The sequence below is a fragment of the Orcinus orca genome, chromosome 21 (assembly GCF_937001465.1).
Source record: "Orcinus orca chromosome 21, mOrcOrc1.1, whole genome shotgun sequence".
Classification (NCBI taxonomy): Eukaryota; Metazoa; Chordata; class Mammalia; order Artiodactyla; family Delphinidae; genus Orcinus; species Orcinus orca.
The window spans coordinates 22,126,798-22,150,526 of NC_064579.1; the positions used below are offsets into that span (position 1 = coordinate 22,126,798).

Here is a 23,729-nt window from a genome sequence, read left to right on the forward strand (position 1 = left end):
GAACAAATAACAAATATGATAGCTGGCCAAAGAAACTGAAATACATGTTTATAAGCAAACCTACTTTGTTCATTTTTACAGATACGAAATTATGTCTTCTTCTGGTCTATTAACTGAGATCTATAAAATTATTCAGGTGTAAGAAGTAAAATCAGTTCAAAACATTTTATTTTGAAAATGCCCAGAATATGTCATGTAGATGCATTATTGATGAATCCTTTCTCCTTGCCCTGAAATATGCCTAGGGCAGAGGTTTGCCACACCAAAGGCCTGGGAGAGGACTTGTCCTTGTCAAACAGAAAACAGTGTGTGACTGTGCAGGTAACACAGGCGAGCAGGAGGGGCCATGTCAGCCAGGCCTGAAAAGGCTCGAAGCTCCTACAGGCTCAGCCCTGGGGAAGGGGCTGGTCAAAAGGCAGCAGCCCCTGTCCTCTCCAGGCCCCCACCAGGTAGCATCTTGTCTGTGGGGGCCAGTCTCTCTTTCCCAGGCTGTCTCTAGCGTGCGTGGAATTTCACCTGAGTTCATAGATTTGTGGGAAATGGTTACACACAGTGGGGTTTGCTCCAGGGAAGGGGACCAATACGTTCCATCTTGCAACAAATTGATCCAGGCTGCCTGGAGGGCCACGTTAAAAATGAGTCTCAGGCCAGACCTGGGTGGCGCAGAGAGTGACGAGCACCCATCGCATGTAGCTGCATCCTTTCTCCTGAGCCTCAAGCTCCCTTAGGATGATCGTGGCTGTAGCAACTGAACTTCTTTGTTTTATTTTACTCTTTTTTGTGTGTGTGTGGTACGCGGGCCTCTCACTGTTGCAGCCTCTCCCGCTGCAGAGCACAGACTCCGGACGCGCAGGCTCAGCGGCCATGGCTCACGGGCCCAGCCGTTCCGCAGCATGTGGGATCCTCCCGGACCGGGGCACAAACCCGTGTCCCCTGCATCAGCAGGCGGACTCTCAACCACTGTGCCACCAGGGAAGCCCTGTTTTATTTTAAACACACCAGAATTGGGCATAAAGCAAGGGTGTTATATTAAAGTTCTTTATAGAGAAAGAATATATGCAGATAGGTAAGTAGATAGGTAGGTAGGTAGGTAGGTAGATAGATAAGAAATATGTTATAGGAATTGGCTTGTGTGGTTATGGAGGCTGAGAATTGGGGGTGAGTTGGTCCAAAGGCCCAAGAACTAGGGGCACCTATGTCCAAGGGCAGGAGATGATGTCCCTGCTCCATCAGAGACAGCAAATTTGCCCTTCCTGGTGTTTTTTATTGTTCTTGTTCTATTCAGGCCCTCAACAGAGTGGATCATGCCCAGTGGTGAGGGCACTCTTCTTTACTCAGACTACCTGTTCAAATGCTAGTCTCCTCTGGAGACATACTTGCAGACACACCCAGAAAGAGTGTTTCGCCAGCCATCTGGGCATCCCTAAGCCCAGTCAGGTCGACACATAAAGTTAACCATCACTGTGTGCGTTCATGTGTTGAGAACAAGGGCCTTCCATCTTATTCATGATATAAATGAATTGTGTAAATGTGGAATTCACAAAATCCTCAAATTGCAAATGATCCAGGGGACCTCTAGATACTCTCCCCACCTGCCCCCCATTTTAGCAGCTTTAGTACTTGCCATTTTGAGGTTGAGGAGGGAGGCTCAGGGAGGTCACATGACTTGCCTGGAGCTACTTAGCCAATTAGTAGAAAGCCAGGACTAGAGCCATTTCTCTGTACTGTCCTGTCCGGGGACACGGCTTGCATGACCTGGTTACCTGTCAGATGGGAAGGGGCATGAGGATAAGATCCTGGGACTAGGTATCCCTACCCGAACAGGACAGGCACCTGGAGAGCACACTGAGAGGCGTTTGCTAAGAGCAGGGACACTCTGCGAAACAGAGTGAGGTCTCTGAAGGCTGTGGCTACAGAAAGAGGTGGTATAACTGACAGCTGTTGGAACCCAACGAGAAGCTGGGAGCAGGTACCGTTGGGAGATCTTGCAGGCAGGTGGGGTTTGGTGCCCTGGGGGCAGGCAGCAGGCCCCAGGCACTGGGCCCATTTTCAAGACCAGGTTTCCTGCTCCTGGGAGGGTGTCTGGCACTAGAAACTCAGAAACTCAGCCCTATAAGGACTGAAGTGGTTGGCAAGACACACACATGGATATTCAAGTTTAAGAAATAGAGCAGGAATCCAACGATCAAGTCCAAGATGGAGTCCATTTGGGGAGTAAAGCAGGAGTGCACGAAGCAAGGGCCAGAAAGAGGTGCTACGGCCTTGGGCTAAATCCACTAACTGTGGACAGGATTGACCCGGGGCCAGACTGAGGTTGAGTCTGCAGATTTAGGACGTGTAAAGGGGGCTGGTGCAGGGACAAAGGTGAAGACTGCTGATCAGGCAGAACTTGGCACTGACCTTTAGCCCAGTGCTCTTTTCTATTAATTATTTATCTGTTGGGAGTTCTGCCGAGCTGGAAACGTTTCATCCTTTACCTAAAAAACAAATGGAAGAAAGGGTAAAGAGATAAGAGGTTCTGATCCGCTCCTGCCAGTTTGGGGAAAGCAGTGGGATGTACCCAGATTTGGCAACTGCATGTTGGATAACTCAAGCAAAGGAAAGTCACAGCCCTGAGTCTCCCTTGGCCAGGTTTCAAGTTCTTCATCCGTGCTAGGAAAATGGGCACTTTAACAGTGTAACATAGGTCATCCTTTCAAAAAGTCAAGCAGGGCGTAAAATGTAGGATCAGTCAGTGAGCTGATTGTCATGGATGCTTGTGCAGGAAGAGGGGGATTGAGACCCGTATCTGAGACAGGATAGAGGCGGGGGAAGAATACTGGTCTTGGAGACGGAAAACTTGGGTTCTGGTCAGGACTCTTCCATTGAAATTGCTCTGGGCAATGTCCTCATCTATGACCCGGGGACTGTACACCTCGGCCAGGGATGGGGAGTTCATGGAATCACGTCTTTGCAAGTGCCCTGAAGGAAGGTGCAGAGAATCATTCTCTTGTACTTTCATTTCATAATCCCTTCCTTCTTTCTCTGAGACCCAGATATTCCTGGCTGGGTGAGGAGAGAGGACTCCACTTGATTTGGCCTCTGTAGACGAAGCCTCAGGACCACTCCACTATCCTGCAGGAGGTTGGTGGCTGGTCCTTCCAGCAACTACTCACCTGTGTGTGATCAGACTTCACTTTCTGAGAGCAAAAGAGAGGCTCGATTTCTCTCACTCTCCACGCACCTACGATGATTGGGATCAAGCCCTATCAAACTAGGAGAGAGGGAGGTTGTCGAGATCCAGGGAAAGAGGAGGCTGAGGTTCCCATGGAGCCCCCGAAGCTCTTTGTGACTCCCCCGTACAAATGCTCTCTCCTTCCTACTTCTCCCAGGGACACATCCATTGTCCACGCCTGTGGGGCAGGTAGCTCATGCTGGCCCCCTGGAATCGGGCAAAGCCAGTAGGCAAGGAACTGTCCATCCTAGAACTGGCGTGGCCCAGCACAGGAGTCAGAGGAGGCCCTTGTGGGCCCTTTCAAGGCATACGGCGTTTATTTCCTGGGCACGTTCTGTATGTCTGGCGCCGTGCTACCTGCCATCTATACATATTGAAGAGTGTGTCATCATAGAGGTGAGTAATATGAGGAATGTAGAAGTTAAGTGGTTGCTTAATGTTGCCAGCTAGCAGGTAGCAGAGCCAGAATCCAAGCCCAGGTCAGCTACAGAGCAAAGCCATGCTGTTTATATGACACCATGAAACCTCCTTCTCAGAGACGTGCTCATTACCTGGGCTCAGGGGGTAGGCTGTGCACTGGAGCCAGAGAATCAAAGGCTCGCAGCCCATTAGATCAAGGCCAAGAGTCCCACACTGACAACTGAGACCCTCACCCTCCCTTTCCTTCACTCCTTCCCCTCCTCCCTCCTGTTCCTTTACCGGTGGCGGAGACCCCTGGAGAGGCGGGGGGAGCTTGGGCTGGGTCTGGAGGTGCTACCAGAGACTGAGGCTCTGCAGACCAAACCAGTGAACCAGAGCTGTGAATTCAATCCCACAAGGACTCATCGAACGTGTACCACATGTGCTCGATGAGGACAGCTTGCATCTTCACTAGGGAGGAGGACATTCACCCTGAATTGTTCATGACAGTCAGGGCTGTGTCTGACTGGAGGCCAGAAGGAGGGCTGCAGGCAGCAAGGGCTCAGTTGGTGGTTGAGACCAGAGGAGAGCAGTGAGGATGAAGGGAAAGGCTCCCGAGAGGCACAGGGACCCAACTGCAGCCTATGCAGTGTCTGCCTCAGAGGAGTGTTTGTTGAATGAATAAATGAAAACTAAAGGGTGGTTTGAATTCAGACAGGAAGAAATGAGTTGAGATGACATTCCAAAAATGAGAAAAACACCAAAGAAGTCTTAGGGGCAGGAAGCAGCAGAAAGAGGGAGAAAGGAATGGGGATAACTTTGGGTAGTTGTGTGGGACTGAGAAAGGCGGGACTGGGAAAGAAGGCGGGGCTTCAAAGCCCTCGGAAGACTCTGGCCCTGCCACAGGCACGTGCTACTTGCGAGCGCGCTGGCATCTCCTCTGGGAGGCTAATGGCCTCTCGGACTTTACTTGATTCAAGCTGAGCTCTTGTCTTTCTCTGCCAAATCCCTGTTTTCACATCTTAGTCCCATGCTTCCACTTGCTCAGGCCAAAAGTCTTGGAGTCGTTCTTGACCCTTCCCTTCCTCTCACAAACTTTACATCTGGTCCACTAGGGGAGCAGGCAAGCTCTGCCTTCACAGTCTCTAGATTCTAGAACACAGCCCCGTTTCACCTGTCCGTCCACTCAGCACCTCCTGCCGAGATCACCGCAGTGGCCTCTGGGCCGACCTCCCTCTTTCCACCCTTGCTGTCCTAGTCTGTTCTCAGTGCAGCAGCCAAAGGCATTCTTTTAAGCTGTAAGTCAGATCCTGCCACTGCTTTACTCAAAACCTGTCATTGGCTGCCATCTCAGCGAAAGGCCAGCATCCTTACGATGTCCTGGGAGGCTGACGGCTCCGTATACTTCTGTGCACCCCCCACAGCCTCACCTCCCCCTGCCCGTCCCCCTTCACTCCCTCTGCTCCAGCCACGCAGACTCCTTGCTTGTCCTCCATGCTCCAGACACACTCCGACCTCAGGGCCTTTGTAATTGCTGTTCCTTCTGCCTCGAACGCTCTTCCCCCAGGTGTCGACATGGCCTCCTCGCAGCTCCTTTATGTCGTTGTCCGGTGTCACTTGCTCAGGAAGCTCTTCCCTCACTATCTAACCTAAAACCGTATGACTCCTCTCCCTTTGGGCCACCTACTTCTGAGTCATCTGAAGTGCTTGTTCAGAGGGTAAGCACTCGTTACCCTTCCTTGCTTTATTTTCCTTCATAAAATTTACTATAATCTGACATATTTATGTCTGTCTCTGGCAACTAGAACTAAGCTCCATGAGGGCCAGAGTTGTGTGTTTTGTTTATTGCTGCATATCTAGCCCCTAGAACAGAGCCTAGCACATGGTAAGAATTCAGTAAATCTATGATGAATTGATGACTGAATAACAGAAAACTTGGTAGGGAGGATGCTGAAAGCAGATAACAAGAACAACTAATAATAAGAAAACTTTTCAATTTCAGCTTGTATCTGCTTCTTTGTTTAAGCTCCACCGGGGTGTTGTTTCGTTACCTGTCTTCTCCCTGTTCAGCCCTGTCAGATAGTAGTTTCGCAGTTCCGTTGACAGAGGAAAGTGATTAGATTGTGTTGTGAGTTGAATTGTATTTCCCCCCAAAAGAGGTAGAATGTCCTAACCCCCAGTACCTCGGAATGTGGCCTTATTTGAAAATAGGTCCTCTACAGAGGTAATCAAGTTAAAATAAGGGCATTAGGATGGGCCCTATTCCAATATGACTGATGTCTTCATAAAAGGGGAAATTTGGGCATGAGACAGACAGGCACAGAGGGAAGATGATGTGACACACACAGCGGGGTTGGGGGCCGGGGGAAGAGGCCATGTGAAGATGGAAGCAGACACCAGAGTTACACTCCCACAGCCAAGGAACTGCTGGGGCCTCCGCAAGCTGGGAGAGCACCGTGGAGCAGATTCTCATCGCAGCCCCCAGAAGGAACCAACCCCGCTGACACCTGATCTGTCTTGGTCTTCTAGCCTCCAGAACCATGAGACAACACATTTGTGTGGCTTGAAGCCACCTAGTTTGAAGTGCTTTGTTGTAGCAGCCCTGGAAAATTAATACAGATGGGATGCTTCCTCTTCACCAGGCAGTCAGCCTGATTTGGGCAGAAAACAGAAAACCCAGGCCTCATCTCACCCTGATGCTGACAGGCGGGGCGTGGAGATGAACTGGGATAGATGTGGAGGGTGTGGGCCCCGGGTTTTGGTTCCCACCTCGGCCACTCCCATGCCTTATGCTGCAGGCAAAACGCTCCACCATCTGGGCCTCCGCATCATCACCTGTCAAACAAACTTTTGGGAGTGAATCTTGTCCCCAGCTCCAGCCAGCTCTCCATGTTCCATTGCTCTACAGCATTCTCAGAGGTCTAAAGGGCAGCGGAAGGCAAGAGGAGAGAACATTTGATTAAGTGGTGACCTTGAGGACATTTTCCAAATAACTCTTCATTTGCAGAGCCCAATTAAACAATTTTTAAAACTTTGTCTGTTCCCATTAGCTGGCTTTTCCTCAGTGTTTATTTCCAGCCTGGGCTGATGTCGTTGATAAAGTGAATGGAGAGGAGAATCAATGCTTGAGTAGAGTGATAGGTCCTCATGGTAACTCCTACATTAAGCTAGCTGTAGCCTCTAAAGTTCAATTCAAAAGCAAAAGTGAGGGACTTCCCTGGTGGCGCAGTGGTTAAGAATCCACCTGCCAATGCAGGAGACACGGGTTCGAGCCCTGGTCTGGGAAGATCTCACATGCCGCGGAGCAGCTAAGCCCGTGCGCCACAGCTACTGAGCCCGCACTCCGCAACTACTGAAGCCCGTGCGCCTAGAGCCTGTGCTATGCAATAAGAGAAGCCACTGCAATGAGAACCGCACCGCAACCAAGAGAAGCCCCCGCTCGCTGCAACTAGAGAAAGCCCACGCACAGCAAGGAAGACCCAACGCAGCCAAAAAATAAATAAATAAAAATATATTTTAAAAAGTATAAGCTCTACAAAAATCTCTATAATAAAAGACTATCGGTAAAGGATTAAAAAAAAAAAACAGCAAAAGTGAGAAAAAATCATGGAAAGGGAGAGGCCCAAAGAAAGATCATTTTCTGTCTGTTAGAGAATAGATTTGCACCGAGGGGCCTGAAATACTACATAATTGGCAAGCTTCCTGTCAACTCTGCTACTTTCGTCCCAGCAGAATTATATGTCAGTTGTGTAAACTGCTATAAATATTTATTGGTTTTGCAAAAATTGTATCCAGGCAGAAAAGCAAGTGTCATGTGGAGCTACTTCTCTGAAATATCCAGATTTGGAAACAGGATTAACTGCCTCCAAAACCTGCCACCCCAGCCTGCAATCACTTTAAGTGTTGCAGCAACACAAGTGCAAGCACTCCCCTCCCCGCAAAATGGGGATGGGGGGCGGAGGAGCTGGTGCCAAGTTGGTCTGGACAAGACACAGCTGTTGTCCACGCCAGAAACGGGGACCTTAGAGGTTATTGATGTCACCTCCCACTCACCTCAGGCAAGTAGGGTATGATGGAATGACAGGACCTTTTCTCTGATTCATTCAACATATCCATATGCGAACCCACTACTTCCCAGCGCCAGACCCTAGAGACACAAGACAGACAATATTCCTGCTTTACAAAGCCTACAATTTCAGATAAAATACCTGGAAATTATAAGATCCGGGAAGGAAACAGAAACTAACAAGGTCACAACTTTGATAATTGATCTTTGAAAAGGTGAAATTGAGACCTAACAGATGGGGATGTGAAGATTGAGATCAAGGCCATTCCAAGCAGAGGGAACAGCGTTTGCAAAGGTCCTGAGATGAGAAAGTTAAATGTCTGCTATTGAAGTAGAAGGAAATATCTAGATAAAAATCTGCACATCGGACAAAGAATTATGGATCTAGAAGAACTACAGAGAACAATTTGCCAAACACCATTATTTTATGTTTTCTAAAGTTTAGAGAATCTCGTTACCTTCCCTGAAATCTCATAGAGGCCAGTGGACGAGGGGGACTAAGACCCAGCACTCTGGACTATCCTGTTACCAGCCCCTCTCATTAACCAAGCTGAGCAACTGAGTTTACTCCATCCCATTCTTCCAGAATATTAGTAGCTCTGTGTCATACAACAAGTGAATTGCACATTTGGAAGAGATGTAAGAGGTCATTTTATGCAATTGCATTCATTCATCGATTCTTTTTTTGTTTTTTTTTAAGATGGGAAGTTTTCTTTTTTTTAATATTTATATTTTTAAATGTACTTATTTATTTCTGGCACGTTGGGTCTTTGTCGCTGCGTGCGGGCTTTCTCTAGTTGCGGTGAGCGGGGGCTACTCTTCATTGCGGTACGTGGGCTTCTCATCTCGGTGGCTTCTCTTGTTGCAGAGCACAGGCTATAGGCATGTGGGCTTCAGTAGTTGTGGCACGCAGGCTCAGTAGTTGTGGCGTACGGGCTTCGTTGCTCCGCAGCATGTGGGATCTTCCTGGACCTGGGATCAAACCCATGTCCCCTGCATTGGCAGGCGGATTCTTAACCACTGCGCCACCAGGGAAGCCCCCATTCTTTCTTTCACTCACTTTCAACTGCTCAGTGCTCTCCTCAGGGAAGCCCTTGTACCCGTCTCATTGCTACATTTCTGTCAACTGCACTTCACCATGTTGTTCTTATGTCCTGTGTACTGGTCCAGAGGTCCATGAGGAGGTCAGGATCTATCCCGAGTGCCAGAGAACTCCCAGTGCCTACTTAGCCTGGCACATAAAAGGTGCTCAATTAATATATGCTGAAAGCTGAATGAGTGACTGAATGGATAGATGGAATCAATGAAGGTTGAATATCCTCAGCTCCCTACTGGAATGTTCACCTGTGAGAACGTAGCTCTGCATTCATTCATGCTCTGGTCTTGTCTTCAAACATTGCCAATAGGGAGTTGATAAATTATTAAATGCTTGTCTACCATTAAAGACCATTAAAATCCAGTAGCAAATTTTACAAAGACCATGATAATTTCTCGAATATTTTCTCAGTTTTATTTTTGTTACTTCCAATAGGTAATATACATGCATAATTCCAAAGTCAAAGCAACATAACAAGGTGACTTTGTGAAGTGTCACTCCCACCTGGCCCCAGTTACTCTGTCCCCCAGACCCCATTCCCACCCCTCTAGGTACAGACTGGTTTGTCTAGGACTGTACCAAGCTGTACCTATTGTCTTGGTACAAATATTAATAGTGACCCCTTTCACTCTCAAAAATATCCCATTTAGGCAAAAAAACAATTTGGTTACCCTAGCTATAGTTAACCATTTTCACTACTTCCTTCAAGCTTTTCTTTATTCAAAGTCAAACAAATAATATCTTAATATATGGCATATTTAACCATTCTGCTACTGATGGGCAGCTGGCTTATTTCCAATTGTTTGCTATTACAATCAATGTGGCAATGCTGTATCATTTACACGTGTGGAGTTGTGTCTACAGGAAAATACTTAGAAGTAGGATTGCTTGGTCAAATGGCACAGGAATCTGTAATTGCCGAATTTCCCTCAGTTGGGGTTGTGACATTCTGCAGTCCTAAAACAAGTTATGAGAAATCCTGTTTCCCTACAACCTTCCTCTCAAATGTTACAGACTACATGACTTGATCCAAAATTAGCAACTGGGACCTAGAGGGGAACACTGTTGGTTAATCCCTTCCCCAGAACTTGACCTGGTTCCCTAGACATGCCAAAGAAATGCTAGTATATTAATATTTTGTTTCAATCAAGTGATGTAAGTTTTAAAAAACAATCTTTAAATCAAGGGCTTTCATCAATACTAAGAACTTTCAGTATTTTCCTATTTTTTTCTTAATAATTAATAGTTTTTCTATTCAATCTCCTAACAATATTATTCTAACAAGTGGTCCTTTAATCTGAGGCATACAAAATTCTAAGAACTATGGAAGATTGTTCTGTCAATAATATGTTAGGGTGCAGTAGTCAGGTACATAGCACTTGGGCAGCTCTTACCCATCATCACAGTTTTCAAACCCTTTGTGCTAATGCAGTTAGTTGAGTTAATTGCCCATATCCTACTGTTAGAGTGGTCTTGCTAGAATAAAGAAAAAGAGCCCATTTGGAGCAAAAAATCAGGCTCATTAGTGAAGAGTTTCTCAAACTGTGGCCCTTGGGCCACCTACTTCTGAGTCATCTGAAGTGCTTGTTCAGAGGGTAGATTCCTGGACTGGCTTTATATCTACTGAGCTTCACAATTCCAGGCTTTTCACGTCATTGTTCTGATTATTAACACTATTGTTCATAATTATTGTCAAAAGCCATGTGCAGGACACCAGACCAGTGCTCTGTAGGAACCTCCTAGCTCCCCTCACCCTGATTTTTAGAGAGGATTTCCTTTTTGGTTTTTTTTTCACTGTCTCATGATTTTTAAAAAGTATTTTGTTATGAAAAATTTCAAACATAGGTGAAAATAGAGAGAATAGTACAATAACCTCCACGTATCCATGATCAACGTTAGCAGTTATCAACTCATAGCCATTTTGTTTCATCTCTGTCCCTACCAATGGCTCCCCAACACTAGAAACCTTAGACATCTTATTTCATCCGTAAATGTATTTTAGTAAAGTACCGAAGAGTTTCTCCTGCCCCCATAGAGGAGCAGCCGATAGGAGAGGGGGCTGGAGAGGCCTGGGGTGGGTGGAGGGAAAGCACTGGAGGGGTGATGGCCCAGCGGCGTGTCCAGTGGGTCTCCTCTGGGCAGGCTGTTACCCTGCTATGAGAAGTCTGTACGAGGCACATCCTGAGATCCCCGGGCTCTAAGATGCGATTCTGTCCCGTCTCCTGAGGGGGCTGTCCCTGCTGGGGAGAAGCCCTCCTGATGTGGACAGGCTGAGTATCAGTGGCTGAGTGCAGCTTTGCTGTAAGTGAAGTACTTTGTTGCAGCTTGAATATGATGCCAGACCTTTTCCATGCTTCAGTAGGTTTGGTTTCTGTATTTCATTAGCATTTTGTCCTCACTCCCTTTCCTTGCACAAGCACGTAATTCCAAAAAGCATTCACTCTTCTGCAATCCTCAATATCCTACCTGAATCGGAAGTGGATTTTTCTCCCCTTTTAAAGAAAAAGATGGCCCTATGCAATATAATAATTTCTGTTCCTGTAGAGAAAACCCAAGCACTTCACTGACTGTGTGATAAAATGCCATTTCATGCTTTTGGAGCTGTGATTGATTATCACTTGTACAGTAGTCCTCTAAGAGCCTAAAAGCCTTCACTCCATTGTGCTACTGACCGAGACAAGCATAGCAGACAATGGGGAAACCAAAGCCCGCACCTCTCAGGTCAGTAACACAGGTGGCAAGAATGAACCACAAACCCAAACTGCGGGCACTCCAAAAGAAACCTCTTCCTCGTCTCAGAGTTATAAAGTTTCCTACTAAATCCTGAGACGGGATGTGTGGTTAGGGTTAGGCTCTTGATTGACATTTGCCCCCAAAGCAAAGAACTTCTTGCTGTTGGAACTGCTTTTCACATTCTGATTTCTACAGGGTTTGTTCTTTTTTTTTTCTTCTCCAACATATTCCCAATAACAAGGGTCTTTCATCATTTGATAAACTGTTTAAAAAGAGATATATTTCTTCATCCTTAAGACACCATTCTGCAATCTTGTGAAAGACCGTGGTTTCGATACAAGATGCAAAGGGTTGGGACACGGGCTCAGATTTCTCAGCCTAGTCAGCACCTTGCTGTTTGACTGCTCAGGCACTTGGAACCTAAGGGCACTTGGTGGAAGCCTGTTGGGCAAAGTCAGCCACTGTTCGAGGCACTCTGGAGCAAAGAAGAGGCACCAGGTACCATTTTTCTTCTTGCCTCTTTAACAGCTTGGTAAATTGCACCTTAATAAAAATGTGAAAAAAATGTAAGCAAAAAAAAGTAAATTATAACAACACTAAGCTACTTTTTCACCCATATAATTGACCAATATTTCAAAGAATCATAATACCCTAAGTTAGCAATGGTGTGGGAAAGGAGGTCGCTGATAATGGGAATTTAAGTTGATGCAACTCTTCCGAAGAGAAATTTGGCAGGACCTGTCAAAAACCCTTTCAAATGCATATCTTTTAATCTACTAATCTCTCTCCCAAGAAAATAATCAGACTGAGTTTGAAACTGTCTGCAACAAATGTTTATGATAAGAGAAAATTAAATGTCCAAGTATGTAGATTGTGTTAAGTGAGTTGTTATAAATTTGTAAAATGGAAATCTCTGAAGTCCTAAAAAATTATTAGGTAGAGCTATATTTATTGGTATGGAAATATTCCACAGTACATTTTTTTTCTTTTGCATATATTTCTTGTCGCTTTATCCCCGCTCTGTCCCTACCAATGGCTCCCCAACACTAGAAACCTTAGACATCTTATTTCATCCGTAAATGTACTTTAGTAAAGTACTGAGACCTTCTTTTGGGAAAAAGTAGCTGAACCGTGTAGTCACAACTCTTATCCTCAGATAATCACCTTCCACCATCATCCTTGGAGGATTCCATGGAGGGAATATTTCCTTATCTCATATTTTTCTCAAAAAGGTCTTGATGGAAAAGTGAAATTAGTGCAGCTGGAAAATTAGAAATAAATGACAAACTGCTAATTTAATACTGAGGTAGGTAAAAAGGAAGAAGGTCCTTTATTATTTAAAAGTCTTTGAATCTAAAAGGTATGTTTCTAGACATTACTTGCAAAGGGACCAAAACGGAGAGCAAACATTGAGATGGGTGGAGAAAATGCTTAACAACAATTAGAAATTTGGTCGAAATTCTCCCCAAACAATGCAAAGTTTGTTTTTAAATTTACAAATTTGTTCATTAAACATTTATCAAGCACCTGTTGTGTGGCAGCTCAGATATATAAAGATGAACAAATAGGCTCTTCTCAAAAAGCTCCCAGGCAGGGCTTCCCTGGTGGCGCAGTGGTTGAGAGTCCGCCTGCTGATACAGGGGACACGGGTTCGTGCCCCGGTCTGGGAGGATCCCACATGCCGCGGAGCGGCTGGGCCCGGGAGCCATGGCCGCTGAGCCTGCGCGTCCGGAGCCTGTGCTCCACAACGAAAAAAAAAAAAAAAACAAAGCTCCCAGTCAAACTGTCCTGGATTTGGTCAGGGACTACACCATGTTTCAGTTCTGGTCTATGTGGGCAAGTCCCCTTCTGCATAACCACCAGTGACCCATTCCACTCATTTTTTCACATGTTTAAACTAATTTAACTAACTGGTTGTTTCAGTGTCACAAGATATAACCTGTCTCCATATGTTGGGGTGTCCTGGCTCTCAGTCCTGGGCCCTCTTCTCTTCTTTGTACACATTATTTCCCTAGGTGATCTCATCTAGTCTTACTTATGGCTTTAATTACCATCCAAATATGATGACTCCAAATTTGTGTCTCCAGCCCCTACCTTTCCCGAGTTCCACAGTCAAATTTGCAGTGGCCTATTTGGCATCCCGCTTGGACATCTGACACACATCTCAGATCTCTCTGGGGACAATGGCGCAGATCCTGTGCTCTGGTTGGCCAGCCCTGCTGTAGCAGGTGCTAAACTCTGCCGATGCTGGCACTCCACACAGGAGCAGGAAGGAGGAGGGGCCTACCTCTCTCGGTTGTTCACTTGGCAACTTGCTTATTTCCTCGGTTACTTCTGGTCCTTGTTCCCTTGACTCTGAGCTTGGAATTCTGCCAGAAGCCCCCCTGACCCCATAGCTACCTTCTGAATGTGTTTTGGTTTAGGGTTTCCTCGGTTAATATGATCCCTTCTGCTTTTTATCATTCATGAATTTTTTCAAAGTTTTAAGTTTCTGGTTGTGCCTCTTATTTTCTCTCTCTCTTTTGAATTCATTCTTTTAATGTTTTAAGGTATTTTTTCTGGATGTTTTGCATGGGGGTAGAAACGTACACTCAATTTTCCATCTCGATTCAATATCTATTCTCCCTTTCTTATAGATTCAGTGTTGTACTGAATATAAGCCAATTTAATAACTCAGTTATTTTGTTAATTATTGTCCTGTGCTCTAGGACTAAAATACCTTCAGGAGCTATTGAGATGTGTGGCACTACTGTACCCAAATACTAAGTGACACTCAATTGTTTGTTGAAGAAGTAGAAAGCAATCAGAGGTCTCATGGTTATTGTTTCCTTTAGCTATGAATTCTCACTTCTCACTTCCTTCACTGTCTCACTGTTGTAATTGGTGGTCTTATGTTTCATACAGTTGCCTCTCCTTTAGATAAAAAAAACCAAAAAACATGCATGTGCTTTATGAAGCTTTTGCTTCTCAACACCACCACCCCAGGGGGAAGATTTCTGTCTTTGCAATTACATTATATGGGAAACATTTCCCCAGATTATTTCTTTCTAAATATATGATGTTCTACTATAATTATAATTTTTTAAGCCTTGAAACAAAGTAAAATTGGGTTTGTTTAAGCTGAGAGCCTGTGCTTGAAGAGAGCACTATATAATTTACTTCTCGAGTTGTTCTGTCTTCAGGGTATGGGAAGAAAGAAAAGCTATGTTAACATCCTCTGATCTTAAAATATAATATCCTCCTCTACCTCAGTAGCTAGGCAAGAAGGTTGTGATGGTTAATTTTATGTGTCAACTTGGCTGGGCCATGATATCCAAATATTTGGTCAAACATTAATCTGGATGTTTCTGTGAGGATGGTTTTAGATGAGACTTACATCTAAATTGGTGGGCTTTTTGTAAAGCAGATTACTCTCCATAAGGTGGGTGGGCTTCATCCAATCAGTTGAAGGCCTTAATAGAACCAAGACTTACCTCCCCCCAAGCAAGAAGGAATTCTGCCAGCAGATGGCCTTCCAACTTGAACTGCAGCATCAACTCTTCCTGGGTCTCCAGGCTGCTGGCCCATCCTGCAGATTTTGGACTTGCCAGCCTGCAAAATAGTGTTAACTGATTCCTTGAAATAAATCTCTTTATATATGTATGTTTTTTTGAAACCTCTAAATTGACTTGGAGTCCTTGCATATCCTCACAGTGAGGGGTAGACGTTACAGAAATCAGAGTAAACACTACATCTATTCACGTATCTGCTTTGAGACTAGAGGTCAAAATCCCTTCTCTAGAGACCCTGTTGGGATCCACCTGCTCATTACTGCCTTTGTAGACTCCCCTAGACCACGAACTCTATTTGTCTACTAAAAGCCATGATGGCAGCCTTGCTTCTAGTTCATTGGGCATTCCCTGGATGTTGGATTCAGCTCAATTACCAGAACCACTATGCACAGCTGTGACCTCATACCTTCACTAAACTCCTAGCATTTGCATTTGCTTCTGTCTCGCAGTCTCCCTGGACTTCCCAGTCACTGGATTGTGCCTTCATGTCCAGAGAAGTAACATTCACTCATTTTGTCATTAACTGGACTCCCAGTCCCAGCGAGTCCAGGTGTTCTGCCCTGCTTCCCACCCAGTGACCATAGCGAACACCACAGATCTTAGACTCGTTTTTCCTGATTGTCATGACAACCTTACAAATTTATGTTTGTGTCCTTTGCTTTAATTTCTAATTTAGTTCCCATATTTTAATGTTATATTCCATAATATAAAGTTGACCTTAATAAGAAGGACGAAATTTTACAAATAGGAAAAGAAAACTCTTTTCCAAAAATTCAATGCTAAGTATGTCATCACAAACTAATGTTAAACTTGGAAAATACAACTGAGACCTGAGAATTCAAATTAAAAAACTAACTGAGCAGTACTTACCCTTTTAACAATGCAGAACTAGATGTGCAGATTCTACTTGAATCAGTCAGGGGCAAGTCAGGGGGTACAAACCTCAGCAGTTATTTTAACAGACAGAATTTAATATAAAGCCTTATAAACTAGGTAACTACAGCAGCTTCCTATTGCTGCTGTAACAAATTATACCACAAATGGAGTGGCTTAAGACAGCACACATTTATTATCTTATAGTTCTGGAGGTCAGAAGTCCAAAATCAGTTTCACTGGACTAAAATCAAGGTGTCAGCAGAATTGTGTTGCTTCTGGAGGCTCTGGGGGACAGTCTGTTTTTTTGTCTTCTCCAGCTTTGAGCGATCACCTGTATTTCTTGTCTCACTGGCCTCACGTCACTCCAGCCTCTGCTTCCATTGTCACGCCTCCTTCTCTGACTCTGACCTTCCTGCGCCCACGCGTGTCGACCCTTGTGATTACATTACAGATAGTCCAGGATACTCTTCCCATCCCAAGATCCTTAAATTAACTGCAAGGTTCCTTCTGCCATGTAAGGTAACATATTCACAGGTGTGGGGGATTAAGACATGGATATCTTCGGGGGACCATTATTCTACCCATCAAAGTAACTGACAAGGCAAAAACAGAACAGAAGGTACCACACTTCATAGATTGAATCAGCAAGTGCAGGAAGCAGATACCCCCCTAGGGTTCCAATGAAGGAAAGATGTTGGAATGTTTAAAACTTAGATGCTTAGAAAAGGGGCCCACAGAGCAGAAGCCTAGGCTCTGAGGCCCCGATGCTGGCAGCTGGTGCTGGTGTGTCTGCAGGGAACGATGAGGCTGGTTCTAGGAAGGTTAGGAGAGCTGCACACTGCTGCATCTGCAACAAGCACGGCTGCAGTGGGGAAGAAGCAAGGCTCTGATGCCGACCAGAACAGGAAGCAACCAGGAAGCCCACTGGAAGCCACCAGAAGGAGTAGATCCCTTTCCTCCTTCCCTCCCACCAGTCTTCCTCTAGGGCTCCTTATTGGCAGGAGGGAGCCAGCTGGCAAAAGAAAAATGTATGTGGAGTCCCAGCCCCACCGTTACAAAGCCGAACACAGAAAGTAAGTTGGAACTCGAGAGACAATAGCTTTACAAGTGACACAGAACTCAGCTTGATGAAAAGCAAAAAGCATAAATCAACCCATTGTTTATATTAAGCGTCCTGGAACCATGACTTTTTCCCCTCAGTTCCTTGGGTTTTTTTTGATACCTTGCAGCCTCAGACCACCTTGAGACATATGTATGGAAATTAGTGTTTTCAGATACACTTTATTTTTTGTGTGTGTGGGGGAGATTTTTTTAATAGATCTTTATTGGAGTATAATTGCTTCACGATACTGTTAGTTTCTGTTGCACAACAAGGCGAATCAGCCATACGCGTACACGTGTCCCCATATCCCCTCCCTCTTGAGCCTCTCTCTCATCCTCCCTATCCCACCCCTCTAGGTCATCGCAAAGCATGGAGCGGATCTCCCTGTGCTATGCAGCTGCTTCCCACCAGCCAACTATTTTACATTTGGTAGTGTATATATGTCGATTCTACTCTCATTTCGCCCCAGTTTCACCCTCCCACCCCATGTCCTCAAGTCCATTTTCTAGGTTTACCTCTTTATTCCTGCCCTGCAACTAGGTTCATCAGTACCAATTTTTTTTTTTAGTTTCCATATATATGTGTTAGCATACGGTATTTGTTTTTCTTTCTGACTTATCTTCACTCTGTATGACAGACTCTAGATCCATCCACCTCACTACAAATAACTCAATTTCATTTCTTTTTCGTGGGAATGTAAATTGATACAACCACTATGGAAAACAGTATGGAGGTTCCTTAAAAAACTAAAAATAGGGCTTCCCTGGTGGCACAGTGGTTGAGAGTCCACCTGCCGATGCAGGGGACGTGGGTTCGTGCCCCGGTCCGGGAAGATCCCACATGCCGCGGAGCGGCTGGGCCCGTGAGCCATGGCCGCTGAGCCTGCGCGTCTGGAGCCTGTGCTCCGCAACGGGAGAGGCCACAACAGTGAGAGGCCCGCGTACCGCAAAAACAAACAAACAAACAAACTAAAAATAGAGCTACCATAAGACCCAGCAATCCCACTACCGGGCATATACCCTGAGAAAACCATAATTCAAGAAGAGTCATGTACCACAATGTTCACTGCAGCACTATTTACAATAGCCCGGAGATGGAAACAACCTAAGTGTCCATCGACAGATGAATGGATAAAGGAGATGTGGCACATATATACTTTAAGTAGTGCAAGGATTCCAAACTTTTTAGAAAGGATGCACTCTTGGATTTTTTGGTTTTACAACATCCCACATGGTGTCCATAAATCCCTTCTGGTACATATTTAGTTTTTTAATTAAAGCAAATTACAACTGGTAATTCATTTGTTTAGGGATTTCATACCATTCTTTAAGACAATTTAGGATTACTCAAAACAGGAGGAGGATTTCTGGATCAAATCAGTGGATGAGTCCATCAAACCATTTCATATAATTCGGGAAAAGAAACCCATAAGGGAGACCCCCTGAGTCAGAAAGTGAAATTAAGAAAAATATATCCTGTTTTCAGAGTGAAATCTATGTATTTTCACTTATATTTTGGCCTCATACTTTAGTGGCTTGTATGAACACTGTGTTTCTTGACCCGGTTTTCAGTTTTCATATACCAGGTTTATGTTCTACAGTACTATGTATTTTCTGTAATATGCTCTCCATATTTTCAAGTTGTTCTCCAATTATAAAAGCAGGACTAAAAGAGCTCAATGTTCTTGTGTCTATCTAGCATCTTCTTCTCCATGTTGACTTCTAGAATGTACCAAGCTTGAGTGCCTGCAGTGCTGTACATGGTGTGCTCTTTCATTCTCAAGTAAACGAATTATCATGCTCTTAAGTCCTAGCCTTGGTCGGCTGGTTTTGCTTTCAACCTCATTCAGTAGACTTCCTTGTCATAATAACCAACGAATGGCTTCAAGCTAAAATACTCGTTTAACTGCTTCTAACTCTCCATCCTCACTAATTCTATTTCCTTTCTTCTCCTGCATTTATAAGTGTATCTTTTGATTTTGTACTGTTGTACTGAATTGCTACAACTCTGAAAGTTGTACTTTTACTTCAAATCATTGATTAATCACATCACTGGAACCTTTTTGTAAGCAGGTTTTTATGAAAAAGAAGCCAATACAAGGAAACAAAAATTATATCAGGAATTTTTTCCAAAAACATAGTCCAGGATAAATTGGGTCTGTGTAGATTCATCCTATTCCCATACACATTTCATATTTCCATCTGTCCAATAAAGACTCTGTTCAAAGTAGTGATCCTAAAAAGCTGATTATAAAGTCCTAAAATAACAAAAAATCTTGAAATATATAATATGCATTGTAACTATTGAGGTGGGAAATAATAGATTAACTTATGTAAGACTGATTTGCAATAAGAATTTATATTTAAGGGAGTTTTCTGTTTAAGAACTTTTATTTCCTTAAATCTTATTCTAGCACCACTTGATTTTCTATTATTTTTGTTGGTGATAATGTTTCTTTAAGATTTCTTTTTGTTAATGCTGCTGTGCTTTTATTTTGGTAGTACTGATCTGCTCTTAGTTTTTTTCACTCCCTCCCAGGAACCGTAGTCATCCTAATTATTATATTTTAAGTCTTTACTATTCTCACATATTTTTATCAACTACATTTGGCCCTCTGTAACCGTGAGTTCCACAATTGCGCATTCAATTAACTGCAGATTGAAAATATATACATTTTTTAAATGCCAGAAAGCTCCAAAAGACAGAACTGGAATTTGCCACACACTGGCAACTATTTACATAGCATTTACATTGTATTAGGTATTATAAGTAATCTAGAGATGATTTAAAGTAAATGGGAGGATGTGCATGAGTTATATGCTAGTACTACCATTTTATATAAAGGACATGAGCATTAGGGAATTTTGGTATGGGAGAGCGGGGCAGGGGTGTGGATCCTGGAAACAATCCCCTGTGAACACTGAGGAATGACTGTAATTAATTTTTGAATGGCAACTTTCTGTCCCTAATAATTAATTTACTATTCGTTCCTTATTATATTGTTTTATTACTAAGTAACTGCAGTGTATACCATTTCTTTTTCCCCCTCTAAATTTCTTATATATTCTTACAAATAACTTGACAGGTTGGGTTTATGTAACAAATTTCCTCACACTTCTCAGGCAAATGTACCAAAATAAGGAGATGAATATTCATAGGGGAGAATATATATCCATATATATGAATATTCATATGTATATGGAAAATCAAAGATAAAAGAAATATTGAGGAATATTAAGAGTCTATAGTTATGTTTCACTTATGTTCATTTTATGTTGTTCATATTTATGTTCATGTACATATGATTTCTAATATTTTATTTTGTAGTCTGCCTTCTCCTTCACTCTGATTCTTTTCATTTATACCTAAACATCTTTGTTCTTAGGAATTCCAGTTCTGGATGTGGTAGTGTAAATAATTTGGATTAATCCTCCTGCTGAGAACTAGAATATCTGAACAATTATTTTTTTAACGTTTGAAGTCATCAAGGAATTGTGAAGTCAGGAAGAATCAAGGATCCACAATCTTAAAAAAGAAGGAAACACAAAGAGATGGTCATTGCATTCAGGTCTCTGGAGCTTCCGGAAGAGGCAGATGAGAAGCTGAGCAGCTCAACAGAGGTACTGACAAATTCATGAAGTTAGGAGAAAAACCTGGAATTCACAAACTACCGAAGAAGAGGATCCCAGGAACCCCTCTAAGCTTTGGATAAGCTACAAGGCTACACTCTAGGACTAAGTGTGAACTCTAAATGAACTGACCTTCAAAGGGACTAAAGCAAGCTTCAGATAATCTCAGCTACTAACAAGAAGAAAAACGTAAGTGCTCTATTTAAAGATACCATCATCTTAGACTCCAATTTATCTCCCAATTTTTCATATACAGTATCTGCTACTCATTAAAAAAAAAATCAGGAAAATGAGGAGACAAGTTAATGTGATAGCTAACCAAGGGGGGCAAACAATAATAAAAACAGACTTACAAGTATACAAATAATCCGACACAAACCTTAAAATAACTGTACTTAATATGTTTACAGAGATAAAAGGTGAAATTGAGAATTTATGTAGAAAACTGGAAATGATTTTTAAAATGAAACTTCTATAACAGAAAAATTTTATAATGTGTTTAGCAGCTGGAGAGAGAACAGTGAACTGGAAAATCAGTAATAAACATCCAAAATAAACGCACAGAGGAACAAAAGGATAATAAACGCAGAAAAGAGGCTAAGAAACATAGGAGCTATAGTGAAAACTGTATGAGGAATTGGTCCAGAAGAAGAAGAAAGAGAGAATTAAACAGAAGCAATATTTGCCAAGATAACAACTGAGAATTTTCCAAAATGGATGGATGATATCAAACTACAGATTCAAGAAGCACAATAAAACCAAGAAGGTCACTATAAAACATATCACACCTAAGCACACCACAGTACAACTGCTGGAGATGAAGGGCAAAAAGGTGTTAAATGTAGGTAACAGAAGAAGAAAAATGAGCTTCAAAGGAGCAACCAGACTGACAGCAAAAATATCCTTCAAAAATGTAGGTGAAACAAATACATTTTCAGACAAACAAAAATGAAAAAAATTCATCATCAGCAGACCAACACTAATGAAAATACTAAAAGATGTTCTTCAGCCAGAAAGAAAATGATTCCAGCTAGTAGCTCAGAGATGCAAAAAAGAGTGAAAAGAAAAATAGAAGATAAACATAAAGGGAAATATAAACGAATATTGAGGATTGAAACCATAATAGTGAAGTCTTATGGGGTTTTAAATATATAAAAATGAAAATACATGGCAAAACCACTCTGGAAAATAATTTGGTAGTTTCTTAAAAAGTTAAACATACACTTACACGTGACGCAACAATTCCAATGTCCACCAAACGGTGAAGGTATAAACAAATTGTGGAATTTTAACACAATAGAATATCACTCAACTGTACCTAGTAATGAACTAACTGATCGATTTTTCTGAACCAGCCATCTGTGAGTGGGCTCTGTCAGTCTTTGAGGGCTGGCTTGCTGACTATCAGATGAGCTTTGATGAGCTTTGACACAGCCAAGTCCAAACTGTCACGGAATAATTTTGCCCTGGGCTACAAGGCTGCAGACTTCCAGCTCCTCACTTCTGTGAACCATGGCCCTGAATTTGGAGGTTCTATCCAGCAGAAGGTTAAGGAGCAGATTGAAATGTCACCGAACCTCGCTTGGGTGGCTGGCAGTTAAGGATACCCGTTTCTGACATCACCGCTAAATACAAAGTGACTTATAGAACTTCTCTATCTGCTAAAGTAAGTCATGCCAGCCTGATTGGACAGGGCCATACCCGAACACTTTGCCCAGGAGTCAGACTGACCCTATCTGCTTTGATTGATGGAAGGAACTTCAATGCGGGAAATCACAAGGTTGGGTCGGGATTTGAACCAAGAAGCTTAACGTGGTTTTGAGTAATGCACCAGCTTTGTCCCTGGGAATTAAGAGAAATGAACCCACTATGTCTTGACCTTAGTCAAGGTCTTCTGTGAAATTTGAAAAGTGCAAACTTTTATTCTTCCAAAAATTGTAATCTTGCCCATACTGAGGTCTAGAGATCGTAAGTCCATCCTAAGGGAGGTGCTTGAAGGCATTCCTGGAGGTTGTCACGTTTGTGCCACCTTTTAGTTCCGAAGTGTTATTTTGAGTGTGTTCCTCAGTGATGATGTAGTGTCATGTTATAAAGAAATGACATGATCCTCCAGTTTGTACATCACGTCCTGCCTGTCCCTCACTTCCTCATGACCTTTTATTATATTGGTCTCTGTGCTGTAGTGGAATCTTTGGTTTTGCATCAGAAGAAAATAAAATAAAACCATCACATTTGAAACAAAAAAAGAATGGTTTAACACCTGAAAAATTTTGTCATATTAACAGAATTAGGGGAAAATATCATATTACCTTATAGATAAGTGCCAAAAAAGAACTTGCCAAAATTCAATATATATTCATGATTAGAACTTTTAGCAAATGTAAATAAAACTGCTTGAATCTGATAAAATGCACCTATAAAAAAAACGTACACAAACATTATGATTAAATGTTAAAAACTTTCCCTCTGGAACTGAGAATGAGACAAGAATATCTGAGCCAACTAATAAGAAAGATAAAGAAAACAAGTGTAAGAATATGAACACAAGGACGAAAACTGCCCCTATTCACAGGCAATTTGGTGGTGTACATAGACTATCCAAAAAGATCTACAGCTAAATTATTAAATTTAATTAGTTAGCAAGGTTGCTGGATATACCAATATACAAAAATCAATTGTATCCTTCTATCCCAACAACAAGCAAAAAATTAAAATTTTTATTTATTTATTTTTATTTTTAATTATTGAGGTATAATTGACAAATAATGTTATAGTATTAGTTTCAGGTACAACATAATGCTTTGACATTTATATACATTGTGAAATGATCACTATGATAAGTCTAGTTACCATTTGTCATCACAGTTACGAAATTATCTTTTCTTGTGATGAAAATGATTTAAGATCTACTCTCTTAGCAACTTTCAAATACACAATACAGTATTATTTGCTATAGTCAGCATGCTGTACATGACATCCCTGTGGCTTATTTATTTTATAACTGGAAGTTTGTACCTTTTGGCTTCCTTCACCCATTTTGCCCACCCCTCACATCCCCTCTCT

General features: G+C 42.8%; 1 pseudogene; it reads left to right on the forward strand.

The window, feature by feature from the left end:
• The first annotated feature begins 21,999 nt into the window (after nt 1–21,999).
• On the forward strand, nt 22,000–23,434 carry LOC117197424 (voltage-dependent anion-selective channel protein 3-like; annotated as a pseudogene).
• The last annotated feature ends 295 nt before the right edge of the window (nt 23,435–23,729 follow it).